The sequence below is a fragment of the Linepithema humile genome, chromosome 4 (assembly GCF_040581485.1).
Source record: "Linepithema humile isolate Giens D197 chromosome 4, Lhum_UNIL_v1.0, whole genome shotgun sequence".
Taxonomy (NCBI): domain Eukaryota; kingdom Metazoa; phylum Arthropoda; class Insecta; order Hymenoptera; family Formicidae; genus Linepithema; species Linepithema humile.
This window is the reverse complement of record NC_090131.1, coordinates 25520715-25542263: the sequence shown is the minus strand read 5'-3', so window position 1 is coordinate 25542263 and position 21549 is coordinate 25520715. Positions and strand designations below refer to the sequence as shown.

At 38.6% G+C, this 21549-nt stretch overlaps 1 long non-coding RNA gene across 1 annotated transcript in view; it reads right to left on the bottom strand.

Annotated features, from left to right (window-relative positions):
- Positions 1-280: 280 nt before the first annotated feature.
- LOC105672555 (uncharacterized) overlaps positions 281-21549 on the bottom strand; it is a 50528-nt gene continuing 29259 nt past the window's right edge. The window contains exons 3-4 of the long non-coding RNA XR_010889912.1: positions 18663-18704; positions 281-2100 (exon numbers count right to left, since the gene is read on the bottom strand). This is a non-coding gene — a long non-coding RNA (uncharacterized lncRNA). The remainder of the gene's footprint in view (positions 2101-18662; positions 18705-21549) is intronic.

Below are 21549 nucleotides of genomic sequence, written 5' to 3'. Positions count from 1 at the left end.
TCAGAATTATTTTCGACCAAAAATCAGAAATAACAGAGATAAACAAAATTTTCTAAATCTGTAAGAAGATTGTGTCTAATCATATTAATAATTGGCGTGGCAAAGTTTCGTTTGTTTAGGAACGAGTTTTTCCGGCGACATGTTTGATACGTTTTTGGGAATGTTCTTTACGCTCGAAGCAATTATTTTCACATAATGTGCTGTACACAAAAATATTTTTTTCATTTCGCTACTTTGCCGCTCCTTTTCAAACAAAGCTAATTTCTTTAATTATGAGAAATATGCGTTGAAAGCATGCCACAGTTCTACATTTTAACAATCCTTTCTATAATCCTTTTTAATTGTGGCCAACTTGAAAAAAAAAAATTACACGATGCGTATACGTTCACGCACAAGCGCACTTAAACAGCTTAACGATCATAAGCTGCGTATATAATAATTTGGAATCGCAGGTATGATAAATAATTTAATAGACACGAGCAGGTCGGCGCACGTGACCTATTTATCGTTGCTATTACCGCGTAATCATAAGCCGCTTAATTATCCGCGTAATAGTGGTAGTTTTGGTAGCGGTAATAGTAACGGTACTAATAATAGTTATGGCGATAATGATTTTAACGATAACGAATTTAATTAACGTGAACACGAGAATACCTTATGTAGTGATGCGTCTCTTCGTTATCGCATTGACTCGCGTCTCAATCATCCGTTTCCGAAAATTTGCATTTGCTCGAATACAAAATCGCTTTGCGAATTTAACGCCATAACGATATAAATGATGTTTTTTTTCTTTTCCACTTTTTATTGCAGTGACAAAGGGAAAAATTTTAAATCTCACATCGTGACAAAATGATGCGATTAAGTATTATGCATCCTAAAAGCGACAGCTACCATTGCCGACTCGCGCCATTATTTTCCTCATCGGAAATCTCATAATCCGCGCCAATAATCCTCTTTATACGCAACGCGTAAACTTGAGACGCGCAATTTGCTGGACAAAAAGTGATGCGTAGAGGAGCCGCGCGAAATGCCGCGTTTCTTCAGAATGTTTTTTCATTTCCCGAGAGTCGCGTAGCGACGACCTCGTCATTAACGCGCAAACCTTCGGCATTAACACTCCTTGCTAATGACAGTAAGCGTGCATGCGCGCCGCCAGTGGCAGTGGCAGCGGTGTGGTGCGGCGCGACGCGGCACGACGCGACGTGCAACCGCCGCCAGTGCAGATGCATTCGCTGCAAGTGGGCTGCCCGGCAGGCCGCCACGGTAAGCCGATTATCCACCTAAATACGAAGCCAGAGCGATGCATGTGGCTTAAATTGATGTTGTTTCTTCCTCTCCTTAAGCTTTCTCTCCGCGGCCCACACCCCACCTCGCCCCGCCGCGAACTTTTTTCCGCTCTCGTCCCCGAGGTATTATTATACGCCTCGATGGAAAGGTTCCAACATTTTTTCCGAACGTTCGCTCCTTAACGCTAATGCCGAGACATTAGTTACTAGCAGTATGCATTTTCCTACGGTTTCGTCCCCCGAAGCAGAAAAACATCCGTTAGTGATATTAAGCTCCGGACAAACTTTAAATAATAAATAACACGCTCGGATTATATGTATAGTAAATATTCACTAATTGAAATACTATAAAACAGAAAACTCCTAGCTGTTGTTAAATAATACAAAGTTTCTGAATGTAAAATCAACCGTACATCATAAAATGTAATTTAGACCAGTAAACAGCTGCTGAACAGATATTATTTTGTTTTAAGACATTTCATTTAACAATATTCCGCTGTATATCTCTCTCTATATATATGTAATCTCTTCCCTATCGTTAAAAAAATACGTTTTTTATGATAAATTACTTACCATATTGTTGCTCTGTTGTCGCCCGATGCCTCCTAGGCCTCCTAGGCCTCCTCTCAGTGGTTCTTCGAGACACTCACACGCGTTCGCGGTGCACGCATTGCTCGCGCGCACGTACCCGAATGCAAAAATCGCGCGACACTTTAAACGGCACTCCCGATATTAATGACACTTCTGACACGCACTTTGTTGTATTACGACGAAACGAATATATTAGCACTGATTACACGCGCACCAAGTTTGTCTGTAAAATATAAATACATAACATTACAATGACATCTGAAACAATATTGTAGTTATATCTACTATATTTTCTGATCACCAATGTAATATTAATAAAATTTAATGCGCCGAAATGGACATTGCCATCGTCTCGGTCGATATATGATATCAAACTCTAATCCTGATCGTGTACCATCAATATTATTAAATTTTGTTTGTATTTTTGAATGCGTGCAGCTTTTATACTCGCATATATGTCCCGGAATATCCATCTCAATATACTAATAACCAGTCTTTCTCTTTTTCTCTCGCAGTTCTTCATTCATCGATCATCCATTATCGCATTTTGTATTCGCATACTCGCACACCTTCGTGAAATATACACACGCTTCCGAGTTTGCGGAACAACATGAGATTTCTCGATGGCGCATACGCGAGCGGGCGCAGATTGTATACGGCCAACCATGTGCGGCTAATTACTTTACGCGATGGTCTAAAAAACGGGCGAAAAAGGGAGCTAAATGAAAGAGTAGCGAGCAAAATAACCGAATTCGCGCTCGTCGCGAGAGGTACGCTGCTTCAAGGCGGCTTTTTCAACCACGTGAAAAAAATCACGCCCGTGTGTGCCCGTCTCGTTTTGATACCGTGGGTTACGCTAACCCAAGGCAAGGACGCATATTATTTTTTTTCTTTCGCGCGTGCAGTTCAATGTGACCGCGCGTCATTGCTAGTTATCTTAATAAATAATTACTCGGGAAGAATGCGCGTTATTACGAGTTAATTTCATGATTAATTATGCATGCCGTATTATATGTATTTTCTAAATCCGATGATTAAAGTTTCTTGAGAATTTTTTACTTAATTCCTGTATAATTCATATATTAAACAATCCTACGGAGAGTGCGTTAAACAATGCGGTAAAAAAAATGTGGAGATCAATAAATTGCTTTCGTCATCGTGAAATTTGGAATGTGTAATGATTGACAAGCTCCAGAATCTACGATTTCGTCGCGATTCGACGGCGCACGAGGTACAATAATGACACGACGAGGAGATGAGTTACAAGATACGTTGGAAACAACTTTCGACAAAAAGCGGCTTTTACGAGAGCACGTTGATTTATCGTCTCGGCAACCACGAGCAGTTTAAAAGCGACGAGAAAAACTTCCGTACGGCATGTACGGCGTCATTCTCGGGTTCCGTCTAATCGAAATCTAATCTGACGCCGGACGAACAATATAAGACCTCTTCGGCTCATCGAACATATTGCAACCTCACGCTTCGCCAATGCTGCGCGGCTGGTACTTCGGGAACAACGCGGAAGGATTCGATGGATTGCTCGGCAGGATGATTAGAAAGTTTCATACGAATCCACAAAGCTTTCAAAGAAGAGAAAAAATATATTTTTCCATAAAGTATAAAAAAAATATTTACATTACTGAAGAAAAATAAAAGAAATATTTATCATTGTTAACCAGATTTGTCAAAAGTAAATCGGGACGTAAAAATGAAACATGAACATTGATAAAATCTGTAACTGTAAAGAGTATAATGGGTTAAACAAAAATACGGAAGAATAAGAAAGGAAGAAAATATTTGTAATGTTCTCTCGGCGATGCCTCATCCAAATGTTTTAGATGTGCGAGGAAATAGTTATCCAGTTTCTCGCAAAATTCTAACGTTACATAAACGAAAATCATGGAATTCGATACATTTCTTGCTCGCACTTTGATACACTTTGATATCTCGATGTTAGCAAAAAGAGAAAAGCGGAGAGAACAAATGACGGATTGCGATGAAAAGTTGGCCGATGCGATGAGCAAGAATTTACAGCATCCAACGATGCGTCTGACAGAAGACGAAGAAGGAGGAGGAGGAGGAGGAGGAGGAGGAGGAGGAGGAGGAGGAGGAGGAGGAGGAGGAGGAGGAGGAAGAGGAGGAGGAGGAGGAGGAGGAGGAGGAGGAGGAAGAGGAGAGAAGAAAAAGAAGTAGTAGGAAGAGGCGGAAAGCCAGGTAGAACGAAAGAGGGAGAGGAGGCACTCCGATTTTTCCGCGGGCGGGATTTTGAAACCTGTTTGAGCGCTTTGAAATCTAGAAAAATAAAAGAGACCGAGGCCAAAGCCGGACGAGCATGTTTGGGGGGACCGGGGAAGACGAGGAGGATGCTGTGGCTGCCGACGGGACGAGGGGCTGAAGGAGGCGCGCGGAATACACGAAGGATGGCCCGACAGGCCAGGCAGAGAAGTCCGACAAAAAGTAGTTCGTACACGCACCGCGATTCGCTCTCGTTCGTGCGTTCATTCCTCGTATTCTTGTTCTTTCTCCACTCCCCGTTCTATTCGTTCTTCCTATTTTACCCCTGTCCTGCGATTGCCTCCTTCGACGTTCCACCGCGTGGAATGTGCTATACTCTATCTACGAGCTGCAGAATTATATACAGCTCGCACCTGGTATATATCAGATCGTCTCCTACGCGATATCCCGATCGTGTTCGGCTGTTTCTTCGATTGCGAGCTAATTTCGCGGGCTTAGGCTCCTACTGAGAAGCCATAAGCGCGCGCGGCCGTGCGAGCGCGCATTGAGTGGTTAGTAATGGGTGTTAATTACGTGCAGTTATATTGCGTATGTGCGCGTACGATATATTGATCGGCGACGATTAGCTACTCGAGCACAGCAGATGCGCGTCTCCGTCTTTAAGCTATTAGGTATTCCCTTATCGCGCAATATTATCACTTAGTTGCGATATACGTTGGAATTTCAGAATATAGGAATATTCGGAATTTCTAGAACGACAATTTTCTCAAGAACTGACAACTTTACAAATTTTGAAATACTGCATTTATTAAAAATATAATATTATTATAAAATATTAATTATTTACGAAAAAAAAATTATTTTTTCAGAGATATTTTTCACATTAATAAAAACGGATTGCTTTTATAATCTTGAATATTGTTTATACAAATTCTACAAATTTAAATGTGTAAAAATTAAATCATGTTTAACAGAAATTTAAGAAATGACAAAGGGCTGTTTCTCAAATTCATTCATTAAAAATTATTTATCCCAAAGTACAGAAAACTTTCAGAGAACCACTATATCTTTCAGATGCAATTACTGATGTTACTTCAACGATGACATCGTTTTCTAAGAACGCTTATGCTACTTTCGCAGCCGATCTCGCTGTCGCCGAAGGAGAATGTTACACTCCGAAAGTAACTTAACGACTTGTTCAACATCAAAAGCGACGCGGCCACCTGACGCACTATGCGTTTCCACGCTTATGCATGACTTACACATCGCTCCGAACCGTAGCGCTCGGAGTGCCGGCAATTACCTACGCTGTCGGTGATATTTTTAGATGGTCATCGAGAGTCTCGTTTATAGTCCAGGAAACATTGCGATGCGGCGTCTCCGGCTTTTACGCGATGAGCAGCGATCTCGCAAAGTGGGTCACGAAGTAGGATCGTTCGCGCGTAACTCGGGAGTCGCGCGCTCGTTGACCGAGGCCTTAATCGGCGACAAAGTGATCTATGGATCTAACACTCGGCAGACACGCGCGCTTATTTTTGTTCGCGAATCGGGTCGCGTAGACCCCAGCTCATCAGAGAAAATCGGCTGATGGTACCCCGCAGCGAGTCAAAGATTAAGATGTTTGAAGAATATTATTTTAAAAATATTTGCTATTCAAAATGAATGTTGAAAAAAATTTGTCTCTGCTCGCCACACCTTCACTCTCTATTTTGCGAGAGGCGCTCCCTTACGACTGCTGAAAATACAATTGTGCTGACGTATACTCGATCGATTTGTTTCCAATAAAATATTTGCTAAATGTAATTTACCTGCCAAACTTAGAGTAGCTATATAACAAATAAAAATTACTCTTATTAAAATAAATTGTTTAAATTTAAAGCAGTAAATTTTTAACGAAGTAGAATATTTTTTCATGCAAAAATATTGTCTAATAATTGAATTTTCTGCTAAATAAAGATTTTCTTTTTATTACACATTGAATAATTTCAACAATTATTAACTAAAACTAAAATATTTGAAAATTTAATATTATCTTAAAAATATTTACTATTCAAACTAAATGATGAAAAAAATTGTCTCTGTTCGCCGCATCTTCACTCTCTACTGAAAACTGACTAAATAAGTGAAGCGACCGAGACACCGCTTCTCCGCTGTTTATCTCGCGCAGAAGTTTCGTCGGACGGAGAACGTTACTTCCTCACCGCCGTACAAAAGGTCCTCGCGATGTCACCATAGAGACGGGTCGTAAGGTCGTAAAAGGTTGCGCGCCGACGATATAAAGCGTTTAATGCGCGACTCTTGAAATTCTATTTGCACCGGCGATGCCATCTCTGCGCCAGCTTTTGCGTAGAAAGTTCATGCAGGTGTGGCCGTCTATCGTGCCGAAACAATACACCTTAGCGGTGTCTTGCTCGTCTTTTCTCGCTCTTTCTCATTTCCCTTTCGCTTAAAAACATTGAGTTTGGTTTCTCCACGGAGAAGAAAATGGAATTCTCAAGGAATCTTCCGCTACTTGTCGGCCTTAGTATTCGAAAAATACTTAAAATATATTAAATATTTCGGTGAAGGGAAGATGCGAAATCAACACACTCGTGAGCCCTCCGTGAAATTTAAAATTCATTTAACACCAAGTCACACGTGTAGCCGATGGAATTCACGAAATCCTTCTCGGAATTCTAGCGAAATTCTGGAGAGTCCCTCCGACTATGTGTCGCGTCGCGCTTTAACGTTAATTAGACTGAAAGAACTTCGTTTTATGCAACTTGAGGGATTAAGGATTCCCGAGGGGGAATTTCAAAATTGCGCTTTTGGCGGGACTACTATAATGAAGAATGCATTTTTATTCCCGCGAGATTCATTGGCGAATAAATATCCACTGTAAAACGGGTCGCGATATTCCCGCGATGTGTACATTTTCACGAGATATTTTTTGAAAGGTGCCAAATAATTCCGCTGTCCCGCACGTGTGTGCCATTTCGGTCGATAAAAAGTGTAACGGCGATAAAAATTATTACAGCGCGGTCAAACGTTGTTTCTGCGACGTGATCAATTATCGTCAGCTCTTTCGCGCCGCTAACTGTATTATGTATGTGCGACGTATTGAATTACCAAAAAATGGTGAAAAATGTACGCCGCATGGACGGCGAGATGGAAAAATTTGCCGTGAAATATACGAATAATATGCGCGCCGCGCGAAATTGTGTGCGTATATACACGCGCTCGCCAGAAGCGCAACTGATAGATTTTTTGCACCTATGCATGCGCGCTTCGCGCGCGCTTTTATCAGTAACTCATCGTCACCATGTTTTACACATGCATTCGCTAATTGATTCAAATTGACTCGTTTTCAGTCGGCTACAGTTGCCGCCCGACTACGTACAGAACATATGTGAAAAATACAGCATCGTCGGCACGCGTACATATATTTATCGAGTTATTACATTAGATTAATGCTAGAAATGCCAGACCGTCAAATTCCAGAAATTAACAAATGCGAAATGTTGTCTCTTCATCAAAATCTCCTCCCTTTTTTTCATAAAAAAATTACTAAAAAATATCCAGACACCGACAAATATTTTTATGTCTACGTGTAAATGCTGAAAAATAATTTTGTTGCATTTTGATAAAGCATTTTTCAAATTTCTCGCAAACATTTTTCAAACATATTATTTCATATGTAGTCAGTTTTTTTATACATCTTCGAACGCATAGATCTGTTGTCAAGAGGCACTCACTTTGCGATTATCCGTTAGACTCTAAAAAGATACGTAGCATACGTTATGTCGCGCATCGGAGGATGTTATGCGTTTTCGTTGCAAATTTTAGATCGATCGAAAGAAACGTATCGAGTATCATGCAAACGCATGTTGAGAAAGAGATAAAGGAAGAAGGAAAATAGGACAGAATTGATTCTAACTGCGACTCATAAATTGATTTCGTTTCCATTCTGCCCAATCCATAATTTTATCAAACTTCAGCCAAGCAGAAACTTTTACGATAAATTTTTATAGGACTGACCGATATCAAATTTCATGAAATTGCTCTCTAGGGATATCATTTATTCGTGCATCTGGTTAGATGAACAAGCGTATCGATAATACATTGAAAACAAACACGTGTTTTTACGAAAGTAATTGTTTTACTGGGTAACCGAATTTAAACAAAAATTAGACGAATTTTAATGCGGATAAATTGCTTAGGCGAGCAAAGCGGATCGTTTTTAAATATTTTATAACATTCTTAAAAATCGATTCGATTCACCCGTACTTACCTTAATTTATTCTAAAATAAGGTAAGTGCAGGGAAATCGGATCGATTTTTAAAAACGTTATAAAATATTTAAAAGAATCCGCTTCGCCGGCGATTCGATTCACCCGCATTTACCTTAAATCTTCGCATTGTCGTATTTCAGGGAAATTGAAGATTGATTCAAATATATTCGCTAGTTAGATCTTTTTTCATCGTAAAAAGATCATTTTTTTCAACTTGAAATCCATTTTTCGCTCGCTAATAATTCGTCGCAAGTCGTCATAATATTATATAAATATGAATAATATCGAAAGAGGAAAAATTCAACACGGGCGACAAGACTAAATCATTTTTACATGCAAAAATTAGACGAACAGAGAGAGAGAGAGAGAGAGAGAGAGAGAGAGAGAGAGAGAGAGAGAGACAGACAGACAGACAGACAGACAGACAGACAGACAGACAGACAGACAGACAGACAGAGACAGAGAGACAGAGAGACGATAATTTCGTCTACATCGTCTACATTTTAGATGAGAAAAAATGACGGCCGGAGAGCGATATCAGAACGACCGAAGATGAAGTGTCACAAGGGTAGGAAGATCGAAGGCCTCCTGATCGGACCTTGCAATGGAAGCACCAGGAGCAGCGGATATTAAGGTCTCACAGAAACAGGTTCACGAGCCGGTCGATGAAATTGGAATCCCAGCGGTACGGCGCTCTCGTCGAGTCTTATCACGGTAATATACGCGATCGCGCCGGACAGAAGAGCAAAGTAAAGAAGGTACGCCTCGCCGTAAATATCACGGTAACGAATCGAGAACTGCCGGGCTCTCGAGACGTGCGTTACCGCGACGTTATGATCGACATCGATCTTCCCGAGCGCGAGTTTAATCCATCAGGTCGTTGCGAATTACTTCCACTTATGGGTTATATAAAGGAGTGGACGGCAGAGTGGTATATGTTAGTTTTTTTTTATAAGAAACAGAGTTGAGTACGTGATTATATATACAGCGCCTCTAATAAACATGTAAATATCTCACGAGAAAAGAAAAATTAAGTCACACCACTATGCCTTATAATCCTTCATGCGTTGACGTTCGCGTGTTAATTCAATCGTGTAACATTTCTCTCCTCGTATTAAACGTTAATTAATCATTAATTTTCTATTTATTCACGTCAACTATTAATTGATCATTGATTTTCTATTTGCTTACGTTTATGAATTTCAAATAAAATTTGTCATTAACGAGAATGTCAGAACATCCGCGAAACTAAACGGAAACTGTGGCGATCACGTTTCACTCAACTCCATCGGAGATAAAGTGAACGCTCCTACTTAACAGGCGAAAATTTCGTGTCGAGGATTGGCTCTGTGCGCGATCCCACCCCTCGAAGACAATTTCTTTCGCTCGCGGAAGATGAAAACTCCCGACATTGGCCCGCAAAAATGTCGAGCGCACGCCGCCATTAATTTTCCCCGCTGCTCCACGCGTCGCCCCGAGCCGCTCTCTCTCTTTCCCTCGTTCTCGCTGCTCCTTTTCCAGCCCCGACATTCTTTCTCTTCTCCTCACTTTGGGTTCCGACTGCCCGCCGTGTTGCTTTAGGTCAGTGCCGTCTCTCCGCCGGCTGCCGCCGCCCTCTTCTCCTCTCCTTCTTCACGAATCCGACTATCCTGCTCCGCCGAGAAGAAACAGAGGAAGGAAGGTAGGTAGGTAGGTAGCTAGGTAGGTAGGTAGGTAGGTAGAACGAAAGGGCTAAGGCATTGAAAGGAGTATGCGAAGAAGGGATGGAGAAAGGAGGTGAGAGAAAGAGACGGCGTATAACGAGCGGTTTATGGAGGGGCAAGAAAATCGCCGACGGTCCTTGGTTCGTTCCGGAGTTCCTTGACTCCTGTGCGACTTTTTGGGCCATCTTGCCCTTCTGCCTATCCTCTCCAGCCTCGCCCTGACCGATTCTACGTCGAGCGTCCACCACCTTCCTCGCTCTTTCTCCGGTCCGCTCGCCCGACCTGTTCCAGCCTCCGTCAAACCGTCCTCGGAAGATCATCCACCTGGCGCCCTCTCTTGTTCGGAGCGTCTCTCGAGAGGCGAAAGAAGCGGCATTCTCTCTTCTCCCTTCGCGACCCTTTCCCCCACGTCGCGCCCTTCCCGCCGCCCTGTGTCGCGCACCGCCGATCGCACGCCCGATTAGGCTCGAGTAATTCGCTGGAGAGCCGGGGGATAACGCGAATAACGGCAAGATAAGCTGCGTAGCCGTCCAGACGTGCTTTCCATCTCTCTCCTGTTGCGTTATTCGTTGAAATTTCGCCGTCGATCAACGCGACGCTCCGCGATTAGGGATTAGCCAATACATCGATATTAGAAAGTCAGATGACGGAATTTTCTTGCGAATATCGTCTGAAAGACGCTCTGGTTTTTCAGACAACGTTAGTCATTTTCATCTTTCATTTACTTATTCATGTAGAATAATTGTATATTTGTAGATACTGTTTTATGCAAATACTTTTAAATGATTTAAAATAGCATTATGACCGTTTTAATAATATTTAGATGAATAAAATATCAATATATTTATATTTTTGTAATAGTCAGCTCTATTTCTGATCTGGGATCACTAGTAAGGGTGTTGTACCCTCGAGGATTTCGCAGTCCCGGGGATTATACGTGCCTAGAATTTACATTTGGTTATGCGATCGCTTTCCCGCTGGCCACGCAAAGCAAAGCCGTTTTGTGGGGATTACATTCCTAGAAAAGTCCGAGCGATTAAACATATATGAACGCCGCGAGATAAACGGCGATGTTAATCCATGTTAATGCGGCGGGATTTTGGAACGTAACGTACAACAAATAAGAGTATTATCGCTCTCTGTATATAGGATTTCTTTTTCCAAGACCGTTGACTAGCAGTTTCTAATAAAAGTAAAGGAAAGAGAGAACGAGAGAGAGAGAGAGAAAGAGAGAGTGGAGGGGAGAGAGAAGGGGCGGAGAAAGAGAATAGTGAATTATCGATTATGTGCCAAATACAATTTCGCCTTGCTAGTACTTTATCGTAATTGCATTTTCTGCGAAATCGTTTAGAGAAAACATGCGGGCATCGCGGATCGTTCCGCTTTCCAGAAAGTCGTCCTTCATACAGAAATTAACATTCTGTTAGCCGAAAATAATCAAAATACGAAAATTAAAACCGTTTCTCCCTTAAATTCATCATTTGCGACAATTAAAAATTAGAAAATACAAATATTAATCTTTATCTTTCAAGAAGAGCTAAAAAAAAAATAGAAATATTATTCCTCAAGCTTCTCTCATAAATAAGTCATTGAAACTCTCCTCGCCATAAAATCTCGACACATGCTGCATTAGTCATCGAAACATGATGTGAACTAACAAACTCCTCGTCCTCGTCGCAGTAAATGATACGTGAATAAATTAGATAAACAATAAATCGCGACACACCAAGATTTTCTTTCCACGCGATACGATTCGTGTAATCATGAGGAATCGTCGCTTTCACGGTGTCGTAAAATTTGTTGCGCGTCTCCTCAGGCAATCTGTAACATTAAAATATTCAAACGCCACGTCAGGGCGACGAGTCGTCCTGAGTTCAACGGCTAATGGACGGCAACGATCCTACATGGCGTGATATAACGTCCCTTCTCTCTCCGTACGTCCCTTTAGCGGTTGCAATGCGCTGAGCCCAATTTGGCGGCGCATCCTTCGTACCCCGCACCCATCGGCAAGCGTTTGCCTGCCGTGTGTATTACGTCTCTCCTCCATTACGCGACGTCGAAACTGCGCTAAATTACAGCCTCCAAACCGGAGAGCGATGCCGCTGGATGGATGATCGGGTAAAAAGGAAAAATTTAAAGAGCTCTTTCGCGCCGTCAGCGCATCTGTCGAAGGTGCCTTCGAGGCACTGCCTAAGTGTTAGTGCAAGCCATCTTCAGTGATATGACCAATTAGAGGCTAGTTCAAAATTAGAATACTTATAGCAAAGTGCGTTAGGACGTGACACTTCGAGGCAGGGAGAAGATTTTAAATTAAAACTAAAGAGATCTACATACAGGCAGAAGAAAAATCAAGTTGCTTACTTTTTTGATATTAAAGACTGCACTATTTTGTATTAATCTATAGAATTTTTTCTAAATTGGAATATTTAGGATATTATTTACATATTAAGCATTACACGCGAGAGCGATAAATATTTAATCAAATTCTCCACATTCGCCACTTGTGAATACGGTAAATTTCGGATACGCTTAGAACCAACGTTAGAAACGAATTTTCGACATTGTTCAGCGGATTCCCGTCATTATCCACGAAGTTGCGTCTCGACAACAACAACTATTACCCGAGGTTGGTGGTTGAAGGCGTTGATAGTTGCGGTTGATGACTAGAATAGCGCATACTGGTAGCAGCTGTCATTACCCAGAGGCAAGCTTGCTCGTGACTAATCCTGCATGCCGATTCACCGTAACCTAGCCTACGAACCTGCCCCTATATATGCACACACACGATTAACGTGCTAGGTTACCCTAGGTTGTCATCCTGCCGCAAGGAAACTAAATCGATAGTGCGCGTGCTACGCGTGAGCGACCCAGTAACGCAACCGCCGTTTTGTTTCCGATAAATAGCCAAAATTTCCTGTATACTCGAGAAATGAAAAATTGAATTTTGTAAAAACAAATTTCGTGACAATGTCTAAAACTATAGTTTTAAGTAAGTATACTTAAAACTATAGTTTTATACTATTTTTAAGTAAGTATACTTACTTAAAAATAGCGTTAATGATTATTCGAAATAATTACTGCAAAATTAATTTTGTCTTGTTAAATTCCTTGCACATATTGTGAAATATAAAAAAACACTGTGTATTTAAAAAGAAATTAATTTTTTATATATTGGCTAATTAAATAGATGCGATATTGGTGTTTAATTTAATTGATAAAAATTCAGTAGATTAATCGATTAAATATATCTATTAAAATAATACTTTTGTCAAATTTTATGCAACATTAAAAGACTCAATTAATTAAGATTAAGTTTGAAGAGAAATGAAATTAATATCAAATAAGAATATATCTTTTAGCATTATCAAGATAATATTCAAGCAATTAGAGTGAAAAACGCTTAATTTGCACAGCGGCTTCAAAGTAAGATCGAAAGACTCGTCGAGTGCTCTTTTTGGCATACGACGCGCGCGACATTATATAATTCAACCGGAAAATTTAACGAATGCTTGCTTGAAATTTCGATGTATTTTCTTTTCCCTTATTTACTTGGTAACGTTTCTACTGCGAATCCGTCTCCTCCCGCTTCTCCTACTCCACCTCCCTTTCCTCTGGTCCAGATATTTCTACTGCGTAATGTAATCCGCTTTACCTCGGCTGCGCGCCGCGCGGTTGACATATTTTTTTCTCTCTTCGTCGTCTAAAGTACGTATGCGCCGCCATACAATGTTCTAAGGAGCCTTTCCCGCTTTTTCTTTCCGCCCGGTAATACCATCCCGGCGGATGTAACGCAATATTTTCATTGCGCTCTTTGCCCGCAGCTACGGAAATGAATATCGTCTCGTTGCCGATATTAAAGTCAAATCAGCAGGAAAACGTCGGGCTAATATTACCATCCCCAACGAGCCGTTTGATGCGGAAAAAAAGGGTCGTACTGTGACAGTGCGATGAGACTAGCTTTATCTTCTACTCTATGTTCGCCTCCCTCCATTCTGATTCGCGCTGGCTTTCATTTCATCTCGCGCGACATCGGAGAGAAATTAGGACGGTTTTAGCAAAGATTATCGTACCACGTTGGACTCTCGACCGGACGTTTACTCAGCGATTTTGTTACCGAAGAATTTAATGCTATGAAAGTAGCGCTTATCCCTGATTTAAAAAAAAAAAAAAAAAGATTTTCCTGCTACGATCCATTTATCGGCCGGCCGATACGCGATAGTGTATCACCCTATTGTAATCTTCGCGAGAGCGGTTTCACGAGCAGCGAAATGGTGAAACTCTCTCCGACGATTCTTCTCTTCGCGTTGTCAGCTTGCGAGAGTCTCGCCGCGTAATTGTGTACCTTGCGCTCTTCGATCAACGTCCGGTAACGAGTTGACATACGCGTAAAAACGCAGATCGATAACGTGTGTGTGTGCATTACGGCCGTGTGTCCGTCCGTTGGGATCGCGTGTACGGGTGGACGTAAGAGCGCGCGCGCTCGCGCCGGTGTCCACGTGCGCGGGGTGCAGTCGCAGGCGGGTACCACCCGCCGCACGAGTGCGAGCACGCGACTGAATTTCGCGGAGCGATAAGCTTTCGGCGAAGAGGACACTTAGCCGAAGGCCGGGGGCGAGTTCCACGAACGGGCTCTCAGAAATTAATTTCGATTCTCATGTTCCCGAACCGCTGTGCGGCTTCCGTGCACTATAGTCGAATCTAGATATGCCATAGTCTAAAATAAAAATGCTCCAATTATTCTCAGCAAATCGAAAAGTTTACTGGTGAAAAAGAATACGTCTGTTGAAAAAGAGAGTTCTTAAATCGCGAGATTCCGTGTCTTGTATTTGTAAAAATTTTGTTTAACGATAAAAATTGATGGTTTTCTTAAGAAAGGGACATGTCGTCTGCGTGCCGGAAACATATTGATGCGCCGCGTGTTTAGAGCTAATTCACATTACGCGGAAATCTGTCATCGAACCTTACGATATACTATTTATCTTGCCGGCACTTTGCATCACGCCGCCGGCCGTTGTTTATGTAATAAACATTCTTCTTCGTGATAAAGAGCGCGCTTAGGCGGGCGGAAGAGGTTTCTTTCAGGGCGTTTCTTCGGAGAACACGAGGTTTCGAGGTGGGAAGGTACTTTGTCTTTGCACCATCGCGCGTGCAGTGTTGGATGCTACGGCATGAAGATTTTTTTTTTATAAATCGCTTTTATAGCCTGCCATCAGGTCGCTGTATAAATAATGTCCATTTATCCCCCGCAACGCTTAATATTTACAGCGAGTTTATTTACACCTTTTTTTTCGCTCAAGCACCGATAATGCGCTACTAACAACCGGAGAGAGTATAACCTACTAATTATCCGATATTTTTTAATAATGCTTGTTGAATTAGGCGTTTCATCAATCACAAATCTGTGTAAATCGTACACGCGACGGCCCGTTAAATTTATTCCGTGACGTCCACACAGAATGAATAAGGTTCATAGATTATATACGAGTATCGCGCAAGACAAGTTTGACTTTGTCCGTCAAATTATTTTATAGAATCGCAACCTTCGGTGCTAGAGAATGAGACAGATGATCTCATTCATGAAATAACAAATAATACGACCGTTAAACGTAAATAGTAGGCAACGAGCAAGGTTGCATAAAATACTGTGCCTTCGTCAAACGACCAAAGAATGATGCATAATTCCCACGCGCGTAACTTTTGCGTCTTTTTCTCATTATCTTATAGCTCGTGACATTCACCAAGGCAGAAACTTCTTTTTGAAGAAAAGAAGGAAAGACGACTGTCACTCTCATTGTTGACAGTTTCTTGATATAGCGTGAATTTCACGTCTACCGCCCGCGCAAAGAGAAAAATTTCGACGGTCTATCCAATTTTATATTCATTTCGGTTATGGAAATCAAATTTACGCGTTCCGAAATTTCTCCGTGAGACACTATTGAATTTTCTACCGTTATTGTCGCACATTGACGTAAACGGAAGTTTCCAACTGCATAATTGATATATCTTAAGTCTATGTAACTTGTGTGAAAACAATTTTGTTTCCTGCAGATTCAATGTTCTAGAAATTCAAATTCGGAAATCTTAAAACAGATGACCTCAAAATTATAGAATTCATAAATTCAATAAACGGTGAACTCAGAAACGTAAGTTTTAGTAGAAACTCAGACATTTTACAAGTTATAAATTAACATTTCAAGAGATTTTCAATTCAGAATGTATAAATTAAAACAAAAGTTTTCTAAATATAAAAAAAGTTCTGCTTTCAACATCGGATTTAACGGATTACTTTGCTCTGTGTTAAAAATTTATATCCAAATCTGTTAATGTTTAATCCGATAACTTTTAATTCGCGTTTTCTTCGTCGTGTGATATAATATTGCATGTATACGATAATCGATCTCTTCTTTGATAACTACGAAACCGCACAAAGTAAGGCAGCGGCTAACTATGCGCGCTATAAGTTAGTTCCTAGTTTCATACTAAGAAATTCTCTTCTCGCCCGTTGTGTCACGGCGTGGAAGGTTAAGCTGTTGCACGGCGGATTATCGATCCGCGGCGGAAAAAAGGCTGTTGCAATGCGTCCTATTTTAGGCTGCGAGCGAACGAGGCTTCGCGCCGTATTGTTCAGTTTGATTCTCTTCTCGTTGCAATCGAATGCACCGGACCTCACTCGTCAATTTTTTATGCGGTGTTTCAATGGCCAATCACCGACAAACGCGACCGAATACTCACGCGCCCGTGACACCCGTGTGTACAATGTATATTCACGCATGTTCAAAATATAATTCGCTAAAAAGCGTTGCCAGAATATAAAAATAATAAATAATAATAAAAAAATATATAGAGAGTAACGACGGAAAAATGATTTAGTAGTCATTTTATAATCAGATATTCGAATCCTTATATGTGTAGTTTGTATTTCAAAAGATTTATTTCCGGATTTATATTGCGGAAGTATTCCACGCCTTATTTTCAAAAGTATTTATTTTGTGATAAATTTCACAACACATGATTAATAAAAATTAGATGCAAAGTTTTTAATAACCATAGTAAATATCTTAGCAGTTCTATCTCATTTCAGAATAAATGTAGGTACTTGTGCGCAAGCAAAAATCTCTTTTTGTATATTTGGTACTTTCTGTATACTGCCGGAAAGAAGTCTGCCAGAGAATAGCTACTCCGGCGTTTTTCGTAGGACGTTTCGCCGACCCGTGTTCAGCGCTATCTACATCTATTTTAGAATTCAAAATACAAAGCCACATTCATTTTTCAACTATTGTTTGATGCATACTCGCGTTACAAATGTAAATTGTGAAGCAGAAGAATATATTCCGTACATAAATTTAATTATATAATAGTTATATAACGCAATTTTAACTCTAAAATGGATGCAAATAGATGCTTTTGTTACTGATAAATATTGATGGATAGATGGAAAAAGATTAAAACTAATGCATTGCAAAAATAAATATAATTAGTCACCACTAATTTCGAATACGTTTTTCTCTTACATAAATTATGCATCATATGTGAAATATTTGCTTTTTAAAATTTTAATTTGTATTTGTGTTTGTCACGCATGCATTTTAGAACATTCTTTATATATTGCTTTCTCATGTCAGTTTATAAAAAGATATATAGAGAAAAAAAATGTTTAACTTGAAGAAACAGGAAGAAAAGAAAAAGTAAGAATACATCCAAAAAATTAACAATTTTTCCCTATCATGTTTTATATATCAATATATTTTTGTTTCACATAAAAATACGTAGTTATTTCGATCTTTATTAGGATCTGAACATCGTAAACTTTATTTAAAAAATTTTATATTCTAAATGTAAAACTGTAAAAATTATAGTTTTTCTGTTTTTCTTATTTTTGACCATTCCTTCCTTATTTTGAGAATAAATAAATTAATATATCTTATGTTCTTAATTTTATCTCCCAAAATCTTTACATATATAGTTCTTTGACACACAAATGATATTTGCTATTATATTCTCTGTTATTTTGTATCGAAAAATACCAGCGAGCATTGCAGTAGGCTCATTGATTCTCGGGAAATTAAATTAATTTTTTTATAGGTAAAATGGAGAACACACTAAACTGTACGACTATCTCACAAATTATCCTCAATTATTAAATTGAATAGTGAAATAAAAAAGGCAACAGATAATGCTTATTGTCATTTTTCAAAGAATCATGAATAGAAGAAACGCGATTGCTTAGCATTTTTCGTATGTATTCTTATCTCGACAGTGAAACAGTTAATTATGCTAAATTTTGACTCAGTATTTGATACACAATAATTAATATTTTGTCATATAAAATATCAAAATAATCATATCTTCTTGTGTGCATAATGGAATACTGAGTCACACAAATTCTAGAATCAAATATTAGCAATAATCTTTTTTAGTCTATCCATTTTAAGGTCATAGATCTATGAAAAAATGTGTACATTTATAATATTTTTACATTTATTTAATCATAATTGTTTAATCTCTTTAACTATATATCTGATTTCATAGATCCGCAACCTCAATATTAAAGCAAAGATAACTTGATCTTTACTCACCAGTACGATGCGCAGCAGCGGAGTTATAGCTCATACGTAGATCTGTAAAATAAAAATATATATCAATTAAAACGTCTAAAATAATTAATAATTTTAAAATAATTATTGTGCATATTGATTTTTTTCATCAATAAATATTTAATAAACAAATTATTCCGTTATCGAAAAAATGTAATATTTTTATATGAATTCGACATGACTATAAATATTAGCATGTTGAAAATATTTTATAATTATAGATATTAAATATTGAGAATATTTGATTGATTATTCCATGTATATCAAATATTTTATATGTATTACATTACACAAGCGCCGGGAATAATCAATTTACATATCTTAAATAAATAATTATTTAATAATAAATAGATAAAAAATTCTCGTACCTAACGATTGCCCCGCCGATGCCGGATGCCCCCGGGGCCTCCTCCTCCTCTCAGTCGTTCATCGATCACTACTCTTTTATTCATTCACGAAAACATGATTAATTATGATCGCGCGATTCTTTCTACGGCACTCCTGATGCGAATTTTATCAAGATCGCGTGATTTTGCATGGTATACCGATATGTATTATATTGTGACGAAAGAATAACTCGAAAAGCGCGTTCGCACGGAGCTACGATCCGTTCAACATTCTTTGCGACCGGAGCAGACTCTGATGGCAGGAAAATCAAAAATTGCGCACTTAACTTTATCATTACGACTTACAAAACTACGTTTAAATTGCTTTTGTACGTTTCGCGTTTTTCGCTTATAAAAATTACTATACATTCGTGCTAAGGACGTCCTATAACGTTTTACTATCTCATATTATAATATATAAATGCGAAAATAGAAACGCGGAACGAAATTCCTGCCACGTCTGCCTCGCTAGAATGTTGTCGTGCGAATGATTTGAAAGTGATAGAGAGTACGTTACAAGGTACGTACGCTACGTTGTAGACCACAAAAAACAAAAACATACCTAGCGCCGCACGTCAACTCCGAAATATTTGGTGCGCGTGTTTTGATTTTTCGACTACACGTGCGAAGTGAGGGGCTTACGCACACTGTTGTTTACACGCTGTTTCCGTACGCTATCGCTTTGTTATTATTCGCAAGACTCATTCGAGCAAGGCATAACGCGACGAAAAAGCACTCTATATTTCTATATTCACGTTTATACATTATAATATTAAATATTGAAAAATTATAGATGTCTCAAAATGTCAGTGTATAGTATTTTTCATGTTCGGAAAACGTAGGAAATGTATAAAAGTAGTCTAGATGTACCATAGTCGCGGCGGCAAAGTAAATTTTCGATTTTCTTCCGCTGCCATTGCCTTTTACGAATGCAAAGAGAGTGTCATATTGATAATAGCTTTATGTGATCATGTTTTTTGAGTCATTCTTTTACCAATAATATGACAAAATGCGCATCGAGTATATTGTGTAAAATATCGCGATCGCTTTAAAATTTATATCGAGAATGCGATAAAAAAACGTAATTAACCGCGTTTTCGTGAGTAAGTGTTAATCCGTAATAAAAAATAATCTCATCGATGAATCACTAAGAGGAGGAGAAAACCCAAAAGACATCAGGCAACAGCGGAGCAAATGTGAGGTAAATAATTTTCTACTTAATTTAATTTTTTTATATTTTCATATAATTATTTGCGGAACATATTAAAAGTTTATCCCTGCGACGTTTGCATATGGCATTTTGCATTTTGTGTCATACAATGAATATAAAATATTTGAGATGTTTTTGGAATACAATCAGTGAAATATTCCCTAATATTAAAATATTCTCCATAAAAGATCTATACAAAATCTATAATAAATCTGTATAAAATGGTATTTATGGCATTCTTAAATTTAATATTTATAAATATTAAATTTTTCCAACACGTGTATTTATAATCATTTCGAATAATTATATAATAATTATATTTTTTGGTAATTAGAAATTCTTTTGTTAAATATCTGTTAGGAAGACAAAAAATCAATATGCGCAATAATTCTAATATTTCTAAAATAATTATTTTATACACTATTATTTGTATGCATTTTATAGATTAACGTGTAGATTACAATTCTGCTATTACGTATCATGTCGGTGAGTCAAAACTAAATTATCTTTATTTTAATATTAAGATTGTATAAGTCCTGCAAAATCTATATCAGATTTATGTGTGTACACACACACACACACACACACTCGAACCCAGAAAGATTAAAAGATTTATTCAGTGCATGCAAAAATATAATAAATAAACACAACATAGATCATGGTCTTAAAATTGATGGACGAAATTATTGTTAATATTTGATTCTGAAATATGCGATCATTCGCCGCTTTATTGTGCATAAGGGAAAGCATGCATACAGGTTTATAAAATAAAGCTCATTACATGGATGCGTCGATGCGATTATTTTAATATCTTGTTATACGATAGAATATTAATTATTTTGTATAAGATACAAAGTCGTCAACATTTATAGAACAGTCTAGGGTAATTTAAAAAAAATAATAGGAAATAAAAACGCGATAGGAAAAGATTAATTTAATGATAGGAAAAGTTAATTTTTTAAATATAGTTCCTAATTTTCCTTTCCTTGTTTCTCAAATATTTCTCCAATAATTTAAGATAAGTGCTTGCCGTATTCTCTTTTAAGGTTAAATATTATAAATTGACGTAGGAAAAAGCAGTATAGAGAGTCTTTTAAATAATTCATAAAACATAAGCATAAATACAAATTAAAAGTGTGGACAGCAAACATTTCATATATTAACGTACATACGTGACATATCATTTATATAATGAAAAAGCGCAATTGCGATTAATAAATTACTAATTATGTTTATTTTTGCAATACGTCAGCTTTGCAGTCTTTAAGCCTTT